The sequence below is a fragment of the Rhinolophus sinicus genome, linkage group LG18 (assembly GCF_036562045.2).
Source record: "Rhinolophus sinicus isolate RSC01 linkage group LG18, ASM3656204v1, whole genome shotgun sequence".
NCBI lineage: Eukaryota > Metazoa > Chordata > Mammalia > Chiroptera > Rhinolophidae > Rhinolophus > Rhinolophus sinicus.
This window is the reverse complement of record NC_133767.1, coordinates 16151664-16166023: the sequence shown is the minus strand read 5'-3', so window position 1 is coordinate 16166023 and position 14360 is coordinate 16151664. Positions and strand designations below refer to the sequence as shown.

Below are 14360 nucleotides of genomic sequence, written 5' to 3'. Positions count from 1 at the left end.
TCTCTGCACGCTCCAGGGAGGCAGGAGAAGTGGGAGAACGAAAAGTGCTTCCAATCCTCCCAGTTGTTCAAACTTGGGTGGGAGCCGATCCCTCACCTGCGGGATGAGGACGGCCACGCCACCTGCCGCACAGGCTCACTGTGATACTCAGATAAAGGACAGCACATCACGTACCATTAGACTGGGGGTCGTGTCTGCTCCCCACATTCTGCAGGCCCACAGCCACCGTGCTTTCTGCCTACCCACCCCCAATTCACACTGGGTATGCTTGCGTGTGCAAACACACAGTGAGTTGTTCTAACTCTCAACACACGTCTTAAAGAGCAGTTGATTGTGGGTCCCCTTCAGCATCTTCAAGCGAGTGATCAAAGGACACTACCCACAAGCACACGCACGGGAGCCTTCTCACGTCAGCAATCGGAAAACTGCACTTGACCTTTAAAACCTTGCTTGGAAGGAAAGTGTCCTCCTGATGGCAAATGGCAATGGAGTACTCTGAGGAACAGAGAAGGGATGGGAAAAAAAACAAAATCCAACACAATTATACCTTTTAGCTAAGGAAGCATACAGCTCGCAGGATTTAACTCCGTAAGCTGAAAACCAAATCGCCCACCCGCTTAGGGGTCACGGAACCATCGGCTTTGTTGCTGCTGCTGCTACAAGCCTGCCTTGGGTGTGAGGGGGAACTGGCCTGGACCAGACGGCCATGGTCTCGGGCCTCCCTGCCACTTCCAACAGGCGCGCCCAGAAGCCCACAAACTCAGGCGATGCCTCCCAACCTGGCCTAGGGGGTGACTGCAACACAGCCTGCCACGAGGGAAGTGGTGTGCCTAGAAGTGGGCCGGAGACAAGCACATCAGGTCCAAAGTGCCTGGAGCACTGAACAAGCCGGAGGAAGCAAAATAAAGTACCAGCACAAAGGGGAGCTCTTCCTGGCCACCACTCCACACTCTGGGGCCTGGCCTATGTGGAATCCATCCCCCACATCTGCATTCTCCCTCGGCATCCAACTTCACCTGCCAGCAGCTGCTGATAGCTAGAAGTGAGAAGCTTCCAGAGATGGAGGCTGGCTCACAATTATGTGCACCCAATGACATTTCTGCAGCTAATGACTTCTTATGAAAACTACCGGGTAGGCCGTAATCTCAGCCTCAGCAGGAACAGCCTGTTTCTTAAGGTCAAGGCTGGTGGGCTGTGGCGCCCTGCTGCTCATGGACCACTTCGATTGCAAAGTCACTTTCTTGGAGCACCATCAAGATGGAATGAGTACCTGTGATGTCTCAGCCCCACCCCAGCTGGTGAATGTCTCATGTCCTCTTGTCCCGGATGCCAGAGGGCCGTATCTGGCCCCCCCACCCCCCAAGCCCGACCCTTAGAGATATTCTGCAGTTAACCGGCCTTGAGAAAGAACCGAGTCACTGTGTTAGAACGGCAGGCTCATTATGAATCGCTGTCACTTTCTCTTAAGGTGCTTATGACTTCTTTGTCAATTATTTGTGGCCACCTGATTTAAACATTTTCTGCAGGGCCCACAGCACCTGGCACAAGGTCTGGCAACTAACGGGCACTAATAGATATTTAATTCCTTGACATAAAGGAAAATGACACTTGCTGCAGATGCCAAACTTTACTTCTTTACAGACGCTGAACTATTGTGCCACACAAACAGCAGCCAATTCAAGATCTAGCCCTTTAGGACCAAACTGCCGCTGTCTTAAAAGACTTACATTTTAATTCATGTGTGAATAAGTCCCCCTAACCATTTTAAACTATTTTTCATTGCTCAGAAGAAACATTCCTTATAAATCATATCTGTTTTTGGCTGTCAACTGACAGAAGACCTTTGGTGTCTCTGGAAGCACATGAACAAACTTCCCAGATCACTGACGTTACTGAAATGTGCTCCAATTCCCGCAAGCTCCGGGTTTCCACAGAGAAGTACATCAAACATTCAGTGTACACACACACACAAATCACACATAAAGCAGTTACATTAATTCAGGTCAGAGTCAAATGCCCACAAGCACTGAATCTGGCCAATAGCATGTAACCACCATCAATAAAAGGATTCCATAAAAGGAATCTACAACCGATACCACATTTAAAGTCTCCTTTAGTCACTGCCAAGACATAACCCCTGGGTACCACAGCAGCCAGCTCAATGCTATAGATGTGTATATATTTATTTGACTCAAATATAACTTTTGATTTATGTGGAGTGTGGAAGCGTCAGCAATTAAACTCTTGAAGGGCTAAGGGCTACGGTTTTGCATGTAAACCATTCCCTCATGACTTAAATTCTTAATAACCAATGTAACCCCCAAAAATCCACTTAGCTTTTCTGAAACTAGGAATCTAAGAAACACCAACACCTGCTGAAAAGCAAACAGAAAACACTACTGTATTTTATATGCTTTCTCATCTCTGTTCCCGAACAGAAGTTCTTAAAAGCGAAACCCTGATAGTGCTGACTGTCTTGGGAGGTCAGGTTTAGACTGTGTGTTCTCCAAAACAGGGCCTGTGGGTCCAAGTCTGCCTGAGATTCTCCCCAAAGAAGCAGAGAACATATGTGTGAGCAAAAAAGAGGGGCCGAGCTGCACAGTAAGAACTTTTTATGAATTATCTGAGCGGTGAGCTGAGAAAAATCCCCACAGAATTATTTTTCTCTCCACTGTCCTCTATGCTAAAAGTTTCACTGTCCTGGTTGTACAGCTCTGGTTTCATGGGGGACTGAATTCCAAAAGGTGGTGTGAACGTAGAATTTAAGACCCATACCCAAGAGATAGTTTGGGGGACAAAGCATCAACCTGGAAGAGGACAGACACTCAGATAAGCCAAACAGCCGGGGCCCAGTCTCAGGCACCTCTGCCTCAGAGGAAGTGCCTTCCTTGGGTTTCAGGCTCCTTCAGTCCTACTTTTTGCTGGGAATAGCACAACAGGACGCGCCACTACCCAGCGCCTCTAGAACCCCTGCACACAATGTCTGGCCCCAGCAGCTACTTTGCACCCCACCCACACCCTGAAACATGCCCAAGGCTCACAAACCACAGCATGCACGCAGCACCATGCCATCCAACACACCGGCTGCACACCCCCCGCCTCCTCGAGGAGGACCCCCAACCGCTTCTCAGAATCCTAGGTCTTCCTTACACGCTTCCACTCACCTAGAGCAAGAGTCTGCCCTTTCTGAACCAAAGCCGGCACTCTTCATCCCAATGTCACCGGCCCCCGCCTTCCACATCCCCTGCTAGCACCCCCGTCTGACACACCTGCTCTCACAGCCTTGGTCCCCACGCATCTTCCTCGCCTATCACCGCGGTCTGCACAGCCTCCATGCACTCCTGCACGCCTCCCCTCACACACTCCGGGCCCGCACAGCCGCCCCTCACCCGCCCTCAGTCCGCACAGCCTCCCTTCACACGCTCCCAGCCCGCACCCGCCTAGCCCCTCTTCCGGGTCCCGCGCCCAGCCCTCCCGGTCCGGCCTACGCGGCCTACAATGGGCGGACGGACTGGCCCGCGCCCCTCAGGAATGCGCGCTCTGCCCGCACTACTCACCCGCGCGCGGCGGCAGCGGTGGCAGGGCCCCGGGCCCGACTCCCGGAGCGGCGCGGCGCGGCACGGCCCATGCGCTCAGCGGCGGGGCGACGGGCAGGACGGGGCGGGGGCGGCCGGGCGGCCCCCATCGCGGCGGCGGCGCGGCGGCCCGGAGGCGGGCGCAGGCAGGCCGCGAGGGCGCCGCCGAGGCCGGCCGCCCGCTCTTACCGGCCTGCTCCGCGGGGACGCGGCTCCGGCCCAACTCCGGCCGGTCCTGCGGCGGCGGCCGCGATCGCTTCCCCGAGCGGGGAGCCGGAGCCCAGAGCGCCGAAGCCCAGGCCGGAGCGCCCCCGCCGGCGCCGCCCGGAAGTGCGGGGGCGGGGCCGGGGCTTGGGGCGGGGCCAGTACGTGGGGCGGAGCCCCGAGCGAGGGAAGGGCCGACAGCTTGGGGCGGGACCGGGACTTGGGGTTGGCCGAGAACGTGGGGGCGAGGCCGAAATCGTGAGGGCGGGGCCGAGGGTGGGAGCCGGGCCGAGAGCGTAAGACGGAGCCGAAGCGCACCGATAAGGCGAAGAGTATAGGGTAGGACCTCGAACGTGGGGATGAGGCCTGGGACGTGGAGGCGGGGCTAGGGCACATGGTCGAGGTCGACAGCGTGGGGGAGGGGCCGAGGGCGCGGGGCGGGGCCGAGTGTGTGGGACCCAGGCCGAGAATGCAAAAGGGACCCGAAACGCCTGGAAGGGCTGAGCATGGGGGTGGAGCCTCCAACGTGGGAGCGGAGCCTAGGACGTGGAGGCGGGGTCTGGGTGTAGGGGTGGGCCCTGAGTTTTGAGGCGGGGCCAAAAGCGTCCTGGCAGACCTGGAACGTGAGGCGGAGCCGGAACGGGAGTAGGCGTGGTTAGATATGCTAATATGACGGCGCCGTGGGCGGGGGGTGGAGCAAGGACGCTGTCTGACTCGGGAGGGAGCGTTGGGAAACTGCGCATGTCCCTCTGGACTGTGGAGTCCGGGATAGTGGCGTCGGGGAGACGCCCCCGCGAGGGTCCCTGATGAACTGTAGTCACCAAGGAGGCTTGGACCAGTGTGCCAAGTGGACGACCGTCCCCCAGTGTCGTGGATACCGCTGGGTGCATGCCATGTTGCAGCCCTTTTCTGCTGCCCACGCTGGTGTCCACCAGCTTAGGGCTTCCGAGGTCGGCACCCACAGGCCTGGCCCGCGCCCAGCCGGTCTCCCACACTCTCGGTGCGAGCTGCTCGTGCCCGGGTGGACAAGGTGCCCAGAGGGACTGCAGACCTAGGGGCTGGCTAGCCCTGGACAGGAAGACCCTTGCAGGATGGCCACCAACTTCCCAGGACACTGAAGGAAGCAGACGTCCAGGAGTTGGGCACTTTAGAAGCAGAGGTAGGCTGACCAGGAACTGAGCCCCTGGTGATATTTAGTCCGTGTCTCCCCCTTCTCCATGCCCACTGGTCCCCAGCTGGCCAGGACCCTGAAAAGGTGGTCTGGGGCTCCACCCTCCCTGAGTGCCCAGGCAGTCTGGACTCAGACAGGGCTAGGGCACACAGTAGGCAGTAGGCAGCCAACAAATAGGGCAGGAGCCCCAACCTCTAAAGAGCTGTGGGCTGCGACTGGCTGAGGCCCTACCCAGGCGGGGCCCACCTGCCTCCATTTCTCCCAGGCACCATCCAGGGTCTGGACAAGGGCTCCCTTTCCTACCAATGACTGTGGGTCCCACATGCCCACACCGTCCTGAGAGCAAGAGCTTTTGGGTGACCCGATCCCTGCACCTACCACCTTTTATCCCCCTCACTATCACGAGGCAGCCCTTGCCTGACCTGCAAGCACAGCTGGCCAACTCCGCTGCAAGCCCACCACCAACCCCTCCCCAAGGGAAGGATTGTCAGTACCAGGAATTGATTAATGTCCCTAAGGAATTGCTTCTGCCACCAGTCACAACCACCCAGGACCCTATCCTCTGCACAGCATTGCTGGGCGTGGCACCTGGAGAAATGCTTCTGGCAGCCCCCAGGGGACAGCCATGCCCCCATTCTATAGACAAGGAAGCTACCACTGAGGCCACATAGAAACCTGCTTACCTCCTCCTATCCCAGGTCTCCCCAACACCTCATCCGTCCACACCTTCCCCAGCAGCCTCCGCCTAGCCTGCTCTCTGGTACCCACAGTCTTTCAGGGCCCTTCTCTGCTGGTGTCTCCTCCATGCCACCCTCCTCTGGGTGTGTCTGGTCACTTGCCCACTTCATGTGTCCACCATGCTGCCCCTGGAAGCCCCCCAGGTCACTTCTAACGTCACCACATCTTCTCCCGGACACTGCTCACCCTTGCTGCCCACCTTCATCCTGCATAGCTCCCAGGCAGGGGCAGAAGTCCCAGCTTGGGCTTTCTTTGACCCACCAGCCAACGTCCCACCCAATAGCCCACCAGTGGTACCTGCCTCTCCCAGGGCTCAGCATAGCACCCAGTGCCCAGGATTTTGTAGGAAAGGGGAACAGTGAGAGATAAGGGCTACTAGAAGCATCCCAGCCTGCCAAGGGCCCAGGCCACCTCCTAGGGTCATCACCATACCTAGGGTCAGGCTGGGCAGGGGTTGGGGCTGTGGGTGAAGACAGCACATCACAGAAATTGCATTTCTGAACCCACAATGGCCCCACTAGGGTCCTGGAGGCAGGTGTCACACTCATCTCAGTCCAGCTAGGATGGCGGATGGCCCCAGGCCCCAGAGTGCTGGGCACAGGAGATGTCCCTGCAGCCCCTCCCCCCGTTTAGCTTCAGAGGCTTAGAGGAGACAGAGTGGGTGGCCTTCATGGCACAACAGGGTCTCTGTGGGGTTTGGGAGTCCTGGGTGGCCTGGACAGACATTGGCCCTCAGGCTGCCACCCCTCTCCCAGAAAGGGGCCCCCAACGCTTGCCTTGGTTCTGCAGAGCTGTAGCTGCGGCCAGGCCAGGCTCCTGGGGTTGTGTCCATGTCTATCCTCCTCCTGGCCCATGGTGGCAGATGTCCCCAGGCCCTGGTACCAGAACAGGGTCCTCGGGCCTCCGGCTCTTCGGGGCCCCCGCCCTGCAGGAACAGGAAGGGAATCAGAAAGCCTGGAGGAAATTCAACAGCCCTCTACGGTGGGTTATGGCTGTGGGCATGGACGGGAGATTGAGCTGGGTGGGCATGAGGGCAGATCGGGGAGGAAGCACTGGGAAAACTCTGAAGGGAGGGAGGCAGGGAGGGCAGCACTGGGACCTGCAATGGAGCAGAGGTGACCTGGCAGGGGGACTGCATCAGCCACCCAGAGCTGAGAGGAGACACCACTGCAGGAGCCTCACTTCTGAACAGGTGAACTCCATGGTGGAGCACCCCCTTTGCATTCCAGAGGTCCGCTAAAAGGAACTCCCCTTCCCTGGGAGCAGAAGTTTGCCACTAGAGGCTTTGATTTGATTAACTGTAGATGACATTTGTTCAGGCTTCCCAGGAACTACACGAAACACTCAGGAGTAGAAATGACATTATTTTCTTTAATTTAGACATACAGGGAATACTTTGAAGTAAAGTGAGCTTTGAAACCTTACATGTGTTCGTGCACTTGGCTGAGGAGGACAGCTTATAAAAAGGGTTCCAAAGGCATCATCCCAGATGCACCAAGAAGGTATGTTGAGGCATTTGGGGCATTGACCGATGCAGGATGGTGAAAACTGGCAGCAGAGGACTAGCTGCAGAGATGGGACACTGTGCCGGTCCCCATCCTCCTCCTGGGAGGAAAGGACAGGAGGAAGCATATTGATTCAGGCTTTCAGAGGAAGACGGGAGACTCAGAATGAGCCCCTTCCAGGCACTCCATTCCCTGCCCGCTTTGCCCAGTCCCCAGGTGAGGGGCGTGGGCATGAGCAGGCAGGTAATGCCTTGTAAAGAGCCTTGGCTCATCCAGTTCTGAGGGGAGAGGAATGGACTTCCCTTTGGAGGAAAAGCCCCAGCCACACTGGCCAGCCACCTTCCTGACCACAAGCCCAGCCCCGGGCTCCATCTCTTCTCCCTGGGTGTTCTTTTCCATCAGTTTTGAGCTCAGCAGGGAGGACCAGGTGTTCTTTAGGCCCCCATCTCAAGCCCAACAAAAGACGTGGAGCCATTGCACCAAGGTGTCAAGATATAACCCCAAGGAGAGAAGCTAAGAGCCCGCACACAGAGGGTACCTATTTTTATGACTGTAGAATGTGAAGAACTATCCCAGGGCATTAATACCAGGTTATAGCTGGAGAGCAGAATTAGGAATGGAGTCCATTCTCTTCCATATACACTCAGGAAGAAGTTCCATGTGAAATCACTATTACGATCACATGGAAACCACAAAGTTCTGCAGCAGGCACCAGCTTCCAATCAGTGGTCAGAGCCAGACCAGCAGGGGTGAGGACCCTGTAGGAAGGGGCAGAGATGACCCATTGGCAGTAGTGGGCAGGGGGCAGATCATCCTGTGACTGTTGCAGTTGCCCCAAGTCAGGTCCCAGGACCAACGAGAAGGTGCTGCCTTGAGCTTCCTGGGCTGACTCTGGGCTGGGCTTCCCCCAGCCTCTTTTCTCCTGCGTTTAGCTCCTCTCTCCCTTCACACCTGTGGGGCAGGTGTGTTGTCCACGCTGGCACTTTGCATCCCTCTTGCTGTGTGTTTTCTCACCAACCCTTCTGCTGAAAATGCCTGAGGCAGACTCCACAGGAGTGATGCTGGCCCCCACACCAAGATGGGGAGTTAGGGGTACAGGAACAGGGGCTTTGCCTCAAACAAGCTGGTTCCAGTGTCAGCTGTGTCCACTGCTGCGTGCATGATATGTCCCCTTCTAACCCTGCTGTTATTGTTGCCCTGTGCTAATGGTCCCTGCTCATCCTATGTCCCCTGCACCAGTAGACCCGACACAGCCCCCTACATCCCTGCTGGCCCCCATGAGTCAAGGGTCAGGGCCCAAGGCCAAGAGAAAAGTAGTGGCATGGCAGCAGGAAGGCGGGTCCCCTGGGTAGCAGCTTCCATCTCAGGGTGCTCTCCACTTACCCCCACCCCGCAACTCGGGTCTCACCCTCAGAGTCCTGAGAGAGAGCCTGTCATTCTAGGCTGAAGGGCACAGCTGGGACATCTTCCTGCACTGCCTTTCTGGAGGCTCTGACCCCAGGGATGTATTCAGGGGTCCAGAAGATGGTCAGGTAGGCACAGGGCTGGAGGATGTGTGTTGAGGGTTCGAGGTCCCCACGATCACAAGGGCCTGGGATGGAGGAAGAGAGAATAGCCTGCCTACCACCAACCCAATGCCACCCAACTTGGGAGCCTGAGGGACATCGGTGGTGTGGCCAGGGGTGGCCCAGACCCTGCCTCCCTGGACACGTGACCTGCCTGTGCCTTGGGCCAGCCAGTGGCTCTGGGGTAAGGCAGGCATCTCTTTGAGCCTCCTTCGCAAAGTGAAGGTCTAACCTGGCTCCACTGGCCCTAGAGGTCCCTGTGTGACCCTTCATGAATGGGCTCTGGCCATGGGGTGTGGGACCCACAACTGGCTGTGGCCCAGGTCAAGTGTCTTAGACATCAGCAGAAGGAAGGGCTGCCGGCCTCCCCTGATCCCAGCACCATTTTCCCAGGAATGGTGATGTCTGAGTGGACGGGCCATGTGCCCGAGGGGCCTGGCTAGACTTCTAGAAGCAGCAGGTGAAGTCCCTCCTTCCTGGGTGGTCGCGGGTCACTTCCCCTTCTGGTCTCGGGCATACCTCCGCTCCTGCCATACTGACTCTCCCACTGGGGGACTTTCCCCTTTGTCCTCGCTGTCCCCTCACCTGACATGCCCTTCCCCACCCTGACCACCCCATCCCCAAAGGTTTCTCCCAGTGCTGGGAGCTCTTGTGCCCCTCTGCCGGTTTTCTTTTCTCCTACACCTGATACACCTCATTCAGCCCTGCCCCCCCACACACACACACAAGCCTGCACAGGCCCAGGGACCAGGGGCAAGCCCTGGAGCTGGTAGCTAGGAGACTTCACGATGGGAGGACGCCAGCTGCCCTCACCCACAGCCACTCCCTCCAGGTCAGCCTCCGGGAACTCCTGGCCCCTCTGCCACCCGCCCTGCACTTAGCTGTCCTGCGATGTCTCTTTCCGCTGCCTAGGAGCCCTGCGGCTGCTGTGGCCAAGTTATAAGTATGTGATTATGTATGCTGGGGTCCCCCGAGCCCCTTTGTTGCTGCAGAATCTGTCCTGGCAAACAAAAGTGCACTGGATTAGCCACAGTGGATTAAAAGATTTGCTTCTCAGAGTTTACCTAATAACCTAACAATTGTGCCGACGGAGGCTTTGAACCTCTGGACACGCTCGCCAGGCCATCTGGGAGCTCTTGGCCTCTGCGGGCAGCGGGATGATGGTTGGGATGATTAGAGGCACTGCCGGCCCTCACACCTGGCTCTGCCTGAGGCTGCGTGTATGCTCTTGGCTCCTGCAAGACCCATCTGGGCTGAACTTGGGGACAGGACCAGACTCTAGGAGAAGAAGGTGGAGGCCCTGGTGGGGGAAACAAGGCCCAGCCAGGACCACCTTCTAGAGGGTCCACTGCCTGAGGCCAGGTGTGGGTGGTATGGACCAGGCCTCGTCTGCACCCAGCCCGATCCCCCAGGCGCGTCCACACGTCCGTATAGCAGCGAGGACAGAAGCAACATGGAGGGTAGCCATGGCGGGCAGGTGGCACGCTGGGCTTCGCCACGCCGCGGCACACGGCCCCACTGCCATCACCCCACCGTGCATGTACACACACACGCGCACACACACACACACACACACAAGCGTGTCCCTCTTTGATCTCCAAAGGACACTCCATTTACAAGCTCTTAATCGCAGCTGTCTTTTCGGGGCCTGTCCTCTGAAGTCCCGAGTAATGGGATTTGGTGCCTCTGATCCATCTTGGGCTGGCCGCTCCCCATTATAGGTGGACATTTTTTTTCCTTTTTTTCGCTTCTGTTTTCCTTTTATTTTCTTCTCGATAAAATGCTCCTTAAAGTGCACTGACTTGCCATGGTTTGTTGCCTAGCCCTGGGAGTGGTGGCTGGGAGAGGGGCCGGAGGCCGGTGGCCATTATGCCGAGGGCCCAGCCAGTTGGGGGTCTTTGATGCCGCCTCCATGTGAAATCTGACGTGAAAGACCTACGAGAGCGATTTTCAGGACCATGGTGCGGTGGATTCATTCTGCCTCGTGCTGCTTCCTTTGTCTCTCTTCCCATGACCCTTCCTTGGGACATATGGGGAGAGGGACCGAAGGTAAGGGTGCGAGTGTGTGTGTACGTGTGTGTGTGAGGGTGCAGAGGGCAGGGTGGGCTGAGGGCAGGGCCTCAGCCACAAGAACAAAGGGCAGCAGGGAGCACATCCACCTGTCCGCCTGTCCATCCGTCTGTCTGTCCGCCCGGCTTACCTCACCTGCCTGGCTCCGTGTGCCTGTTCGCGCCCCACCATCCCGCGGTCCGCCATGATGGGCTTGGCCGTCTGTCTGAGCACTTTCAGCCACTCCAGGAAGCGGGTCCCTGCTCTTGGCCACTGTGTGGCTGGGAGGAAGAAGCGTGACTCTAGGCTGCAGCTCGGGCTCCCACCGCCGATTGGCTGAGGCAGGGACCAGATGACGGCCTCAGAACCCTATGGTAGCCATGGCAACCAGCCCCTTTAGACACCGCCACCCCTAAGCCACTCCTGACAGCGAGGGAGAAGGCGGTGCCGCCGGTGGGCCCACGCCAGGGTCCCCTCTGAGGGTTGGGTCAGGCACGATGGGATGGTGGCTGTTCCTGCACCAGCTGTTAAGTGTTTTCGCGTGTGTGTGTTTCATGCATGTCCAGTGTGAAGGGTAACTGTCCCTCTCTTGGGACATGTCCCAGGCCGCTCTATACCCTGCTTGACCCCGTGGTAAAGGCAAGAACAGGGTCCTTGCAGCCCCTGCTGAGAGGACTTCAGGTCAGGCTTGCCCCAGGGCCTGAAGGCCAGGCCCAGTCTCGTGAGAAAATAATGGATGAGGGTAGTGGGAGGGAGAGCAGGGGGAACTCTCACCCCCAGGTGGGCAGAGCCAAGTTCTTGATCCACCTCGGACCCTAAAGGGCCTTTCAGCTCTATCTCTGCCTGCCAACCCCTCCTCCACACTCTCATTAGTATGTTGCAAACACACACATGCTGACACCGTCCCCTATCGAGAGCCTTCAGAAGCCCCAGCACGGCTCTGTTGCTCACAGACCTTGTGTCTCCAGCCACAGGACTCTGGGACTTCAGCGATAAGCCCCTACTCTCTGACCCTATGGAAATTGGCCACATACCCATGACCTTGGCCTATATCCCCAGGGTCTGTCAGCATGAGCCCCTTGGTGCGTGAGGCCTTCCCAGACATCTGAGACCAGCACTTCTGAGCGAGTGCACGATGCAACATGACCCCTGGATGTTGCAGGGCATCGAGCATCCCAGAGCCATCCTCACCCCATCTCTGTGACAGCCCCTGGCCTGTCCAAATGCTCCCAGCATGAGTACCACCTGGTGAAGGCCCCCATGATGGCCACCTGAGAGCCCCAGGAGGATACGTCCCACTTCCTGGCCCACACCCAGCCCACACCTGCTGAACAGAAGGTTGTGTAAGGAACAGCTGTGAGTCTTGAGACCCTGGACAGAGGCCAGAGCTGAGGCAGGCCCCTGGGGGCCCAGAGGCTGCTGAGGCAGCCACTGCCAAAGCCAGAGGGACCCTGGACCTGGCAGGAGCCTGGAACACAGTTCAACAGGGGTTGCACATCCAAGGGAATGGGCTCAGGGCAGGCCAGGCTGGACTCAGAGCCACAGGGCCCAGAGGCTGCTTGAGCTAGCCCCTGAACTTGCTCTCCCACTTCATACTGGCCCCACCGCAAGCCGCCCCATCACTGAATTGAATCTCTAGCTGCAAGAACCTCCTCTGCTCTGTGGGTCGCCACCAGCAGGCAGGTCTTGTTCAGGGGTAAGGTGTGGGTTGGCGCAGGCCTGGGTTCGCTGAGGGTGGTAAAGCGACCAGGGCGTGGAGCTCAGTTCTGGGGGTGAGGGTGTGCTGTGGGGCTGAGGCTGCTAAGGGGGTTCACCTGGCCCAGGGCTCCTGCTTGGGGGCTGTTGGTGGGAGTGGGAGTGAGAGGGGTTCAAGGGAGCCTGGAGCTAGCAGAAAGTTCAACAGGAGGCAATGGATGGTGAAGGTGAAGATGGAAGGGAAGGGCCAATCGTGCACGTGGGTGGGCCTCACAGCAGCTCCTGTGTTCCCAGCACCCTGAAGGGGCCCAGGGCAGTGGCGAAGATGCTCAGGTCTCACCTGCTCTCTCCACGCCTGCCACTGTGCAGCCAGTGCACACCTGAGCAGGACTCAGGTGACAGCCTCAGGGTGAGGAGTTGGGCACAGAGCCCGGGCGTGGGCCCTGCCCTTTCTGGGACTTGGGGACACCAGAATGAGACTGGACATAACAGGGCCCCACACTTATCAGAGGCCTCCACTGCTCCAGTTCCAAGGGCCCCACCGAGTCCACAGCCACAGTGATGGTCCACTCTGTGTCCACGGCCCAGGCATGGCCCTTGACACTGAAGCTTTGGGCTCTGCTGTCATGTAAATACATAGGCTCAGCCAGCTCCCTGGGACACACGGGGGGGGGGGGGGGGGGGGGGGAGGCAACTTGCCTGAGGGCTTACGAGGATCCCACCCAGCTAGTGCAGGGATAGAGGGGATAGGGGTGTGGGGCGGTGCAGGGCAGGTCTGGCTTCTGCAGGCTTGACCTTTGTCAGCACAAATGACCCCCCAATTCAGGGGCCTGACGGGCTGCAGGGCGTCATCGAGGGGTACTGGAGGCTCTCAAAAAGAGGCACATCAACAGACTGGCAGAGGTGTGATTGGTGAGGGGAAGAAATGAGGAAGGCAGCTCAGGCAGCCGGACCAGGGTGTGGAGCAGGGAACATATAGAGGACGGGGACATGTGGCCAGATGGGCTCCCACAGCTCAGCTCCTGGTTCCATGTGTGACATGTGAAATCATCCCGTCTGTGTCCCCCTCCTCACCCCTACCTCCTGGAAGATCCAGCCTGCCAGGAGCCTGTCCCAGACCTGGGTTATTGTTTTATTCGGGGTGTGTCGGGGGGTGAGTGTCATTCACTGAAGGCTCCTTAACCTTTGCTGTGTCAAGGATAGTTTTGAGAATTTGAGTAAACAAACTGAAGCTGCCTTCCTCCAAAAAAGGGCTCATGTTTCTGAGATTCAGGGCCAAGGCCACACTCAGACTCACACTTCAGTCCAACCTCAGGTTACGGGGAAGAGAGTGACCTACTGAAGCCATGCTGAGCTCCTCCCACCGGCCAGCAGCTTCAGAGGCCAGCGGGGGCCGCCCTTGGGGTAACCGCCAGGCCCTAGGGGGAGCAGAGCTGGAGCCTTGAGTCAGTGCAGTCTGGGACTCGGACATACTGCTCTGGCCACAGGCCCTGTGCCAGCCCCAGGTCCCTCAGGGACCCCAGGAATCTGACACATGAACCCTCCAGGTCTGACAGGACCACCCCTCTATCTGTGGCCTTTGTTGGGGTGGGGAACAGGTGAGAGGGGCGCCTGAGAGCGAAGGTCAATGAACTTGGGACGTCTGGGGTGCACACCACAGGGGAGACCCAGGTGACTGGCTGAGAGCTAGAAAGGGATCAGTCTGATTCAGTTCAGGGCTGAACATGGCAACTGTCAAGTAGACATGAACGGGGGAGGGCTGGCCCATCCCGAGCACCACCTATCTGGCTGGAGGCAGGGGCTGGGTTCGGACAACCAAGCTGGGCCTTACTGGTCCATCAGAACTGAGGCAGCGGCA

The 14360-nt window shown here is 58.1% G+C and overlaps 1 protein-coding gene across 2 annotated transcripts in view; it reads right to left on the bottom strand.

Moving 5' to 3' along the window:
• Positions 1–3691, bottom strand: part of AXIN1 (axin 1) — a 46107-nt gene extending 42416 nt beyond the window's left edge. For both annotated transcript variants that reach the window (XM_019756229.2, XM_019756230.2), the window contains exon 1: positions 3558–3691. The gene's annotated coding sequence lies outside the window, so the exon portion shown is untranslated. The remainder of the gene's footprint in view (positions 1–3557) is intronic.
• Between the last annotated feature and the right edge of the window lie 10669 nt (positions 3692–14360).